Below are 3,936 nucleotides of genomic sequence, written 5' to 3' on the forward strand. Positions count from 1 at the left end.
ATCTCAGTTGATCCAAATCACTCAGTTCATTGGTGAACAAGGGAGGTTCATCTTCCCAAGTCTCAATACCAAATAATTTGACATTCAGCTTCATGATTGCACCAAGAAACTTGGCAGCTTGCTCTTCAGTAACATCCTCATTCTCTTCAGAAGAGGAATACTCATCAGAGCTCATGCATGGCATAAGGAGGTTTAATGGAATCCCTATGGTCTCTAGATGAGTCTCAGATTCCTTTGGTTCCTCAAAGGGAAGCTCCTTATTGATCACTGGATGTCCCAGGAGGTCTTCCTCCTTGGGATTCACGTCCTCTCCTTCCTTCACAGGTTCGGCCATGGTAATTAATTCAATGGCCTTGCACTCTCCTTTTGGATTTTCTTCTGTATTGCTTGGGAGAGTACTAGGAGGGATTTCAGTAATCCTTTTACTCAGCTGGCCCACTTGTACCTCCAAATTTCTAATGGATGACCTTGTTTCATTCATGAAACTCACAGTGGCCTTAGATAGATCAGAGACTAAGTTTGCTAAATTAGAGGTATTTTATTCAGAGTTCTCTGTCTGTTGCTGAGTGGATGATGGAAAAGGTTTACTATTGTTAAACCTATTTCTTCCACCATTATTAAAGCCTTGTTGAGGCTTTTGTTGATCCTTCCATGAGAAATTTGGATGATTTCTCCATGATGAATTATATGTGTTTCCATAAGGTTCACCTATGTAATTCACCTCTGCTATTGCAGGATTTTCAGGATCATAAGCTTCTTCTTCAGAAGATGCCTCTTGAGTACTGTTGGATGCAGCTTGCATTCCATTCAGACTCTAAGAAATCATATTGACTTGCTGAGTCAATATTTTGTTCTGAGCCAATATGGCATTCAGAGTATCAATTTCAAGAACTCCTTTCTTCATAGGCGTCCCATTACTCACAGGATTCCTCTCAGAAGTATACATAAACTGGTTATTAGCAACCATGTCAATGAGTTCTTGAGCTTCTGCAGGCATTTTCTTTAGGTGAATGGATCCACCTGCAGAGGTGTCCAATGACATTTTAGCTAATTCAAACAGACCATCATAGAATATGTCCAGGATGGTCCATTCTGAAAGCATGTCAGAAGGACACTTTTTGGTCAGTTGCTTGTATCTTTCCCAAGCTTCATAGAGGGATTCACCTTCTTTCTGTCTAAAGGTTTGAACATCCACTCTGAGCTTGCTCAGCTTTTGAGGAGGAAAGAACTTGGCTAAGAAAGTCGTGACCAGCTTGTCCCAAGAGTTCAGGCTATCTCTGGGTTGAGAGTCCAACCACACTCTAGCTCTGTCTCTTACAGCAAAAGGGAAAAGCATGAGCCTGTAGACTTTAGGATATACTCCATTAGTCTTAACAGTATCACATATCTGCAAGAATTCAGTTAAGAACTAAAAAGGATCTTCAGATGGAAGTCCATGAAACTTGCAGTTCTGCTGCATCAGAGAAACTAATTGAGGTTTCAGCTCAAAGTTGTTTGCTCCAATGGCAGAAATGGAGATACTTCTTCCATGTAAATTGGAATTTGGTGCAGTAAAGTCACCAAGCATTCTCCTTGCATTATTGTTGTTGGGTTCGGCTGCCATCTCCTTTACTTGTTCGAAATTTTCAATAAGGTTGTCTCTGGATTGTTGTAATTTAGCTTCTCTTAGTTTCCTCTTCAGAGTCCTTTCAGGTTCTGGATCAGCTTCAACCAGAATGCCTTTTTCCTTGTTCCTGCTCATAAGAAAGAGAAAAGAACAAGAAAAGAAGAGGAATCCTCTATGTCACAGTAAAGAGGTTCCTTATTGTTAGTAGAAGAAGAAAAGGAATAGGGGTGAAGAAAAATGAAGAATCCAAACACAAGGGTAAGGATAGGAACAGTGATGTGAGATGAAGAGAAGTGTTAGTAGATGAATAAATAATTAGAAGGAGATGAGGGAGAAGGATTTTCGAAAATTATTTTTGAAAAAGTGTTAGTGATTTTCGAAAATAGTTTTTGAAAAAGGTTAGTAATTTTTCGAAAATTAAAATAAAAAATTAAAATAATTAGTTAATTAAAAAGAATTTTTGAAAAAGAGGGAAGATATTTTCGAAAATTAGAGAGAGAGAGTTAGTTAGGTAGTTTTGAAAAAGATAAGAAACAAACAAAAAGTTAGTTAGTTAGTTGAAACAAATTTTGAAAAGATAAGAAGTTAGGAAGTTAGAAAAGATATTTTGAAATCAAATTTTTGAAAAAGATAAGATAAGAAGATATTTTTGAAAAGATATGATTGAAATTAGTTTTGAAAAAGATTTGATTTTTAAAATCACAATTAATGACTTGATTCACAAGAAATCACAAGATATGATTCTAGAACTCAAAGTTTGAATCTTTCTTAACAAGCAAGTAACAAACTTTAAATTTTTGAATCAAAACATTAATTGATGATGTTATTTTCGAAAATTATGATATAAAATCAAGAAAAAGATTTTTGAAAAATATTTTTAAAATTTTCGAAAATAAATAAGAAAAATGAAAAAGATTTTATTTTTGAAAAAGATTTTGAAAAAGATAAGATTTTTAAATTGAAAATTTGATTTGACTCATAAAAACAACTAGATTTTAAAAAGTTTTGAAAAAGTCAAATCTAATTTTCGAAATTTTAAGAGAGAAAAAGGGGAAGATATTTTTTTTGATTTTTTTGAATTTTTAATGATGAGAGAAAAAAACTAAAACATCATTTTCATGTTTTTCTCTTTTCTTTTTGGATCAAAACAAGGAATGCATGCAAGAACACTATGAATGTCAAGATGAACACCAAGAACACTTTGGATGTCAAGATGAACATCAAGACTTATTTTTGAAAATTTTTATATGCAAAGAAAACATGCAAGACACCAAACTTAAAAATCTTTCATGTTTAGACTCTATGGATGCAAGAATGCATATGAAAAACAAGAAAAGACACAAAACAAGAAAACATCAAGATCAAACAAGAAGACTTACCAAGAACAACTTGAAGATCATGAACAACACTATGAATGCATGATTTTTTTTCGAAAAATGCAAGATGAATATGCAATTGACACCAAACTTTCAACTTGACTCAAGACTCAAATAAGAAACATGAAATATTTTTGAATTTTTTTTTTTTGATTTTTATGATTTTATGATTTTTTTTTTTTTGTATTTCCTTTTAATTTTTTTCGAAAATCATTTTGAAAAAGAAAAATAAGGATTCCAAAATTTTTAATATGAATTCCAGGAATCTTATGCTCTTTAGTCTAAAGCTCCAATCAAAGGGTCAGGCATGGCTTAATAGCCAGCCAAGCTTTAGTATGTAACTCAGACATGACACGCCTGACATTCCCTATCCAAAAGAATTAGACATGGCTTTACAGCCAGCCAGGCTTCAACATGCTTCATGAAACACTAGAATTCATTCTTAAAAATTCCGAAGAAAAATATATTTTTGAAAACATTTTTATATTTTTTTTTCGAAAACAGATGAGAAATTTTTGAAAGATTTTTGAAAATTTTTTGAAAATAAAACAAAAAGAAAATTACCTAATCTGAGCAACAAGATGAACCGTCAGTTGTCCAAACTCGAACAATCCCCGGCAACGGCGCCAAAAACTTGGTGCACGAAATTGTGATCATCAATGGCGCCATCAACATGGTACGCTCAATTGTAATCTCAACTTTCTATCACAACTTCGCACAACTAACCAGCAAGTGCACTGGGTCGTCCAAGTAATAAACCTTACGCGAGTAAGGGTCGATCCCACGGAGGTTGTTGGTATGAAGCAAGCTATGGTCATCTTGTAAATCTCAGTCAGGCGGATATAGAATGGTTATGGAGTTTTCGAATATTAATAATAAAATAGGGACAAAAATACTTATGTAAATCCTTGGTGAGAATTTCAGATAAATGCATGGAGATGCTTTCGTCCCTCT

General features: G+C 33.9%; 1 non-coding gene across 1 annotated transcript; it reads left to right on the top strand.

Annotated features, from left to right (window-relative positions):
- The first annotated feature begins 1,100 nt into the window (after nucleotides 1–1,100).
- Nucleotides 1,101–1,204, top strand: LOC112752116 (small nucleolar RNA R71). Its single transcript, XR_003176557.1, has one exon. It is a non-coding gene; the product is annotated as a small nucleolar RNA R71 (small nucleolar RNA).
- Nucleotides 1,205–3,936: the final 2,732 nt, after the last annotated feature.

This window comes from Arachis hypogaea, chromosome 15 (assembly GCF_003086295.3).
Source record: "Arachis hypogaea cultivar Tifrunner chromosome 15, arahy.Tifrunner.gnm2.J5K5, whole genome shotgun sequence".
NCBI lineage: Eukaryota > Viridiplantae > Streptophyta > Magnoliopsida > Fabales > Fabaceae > Arachis > Arachis hypogaea.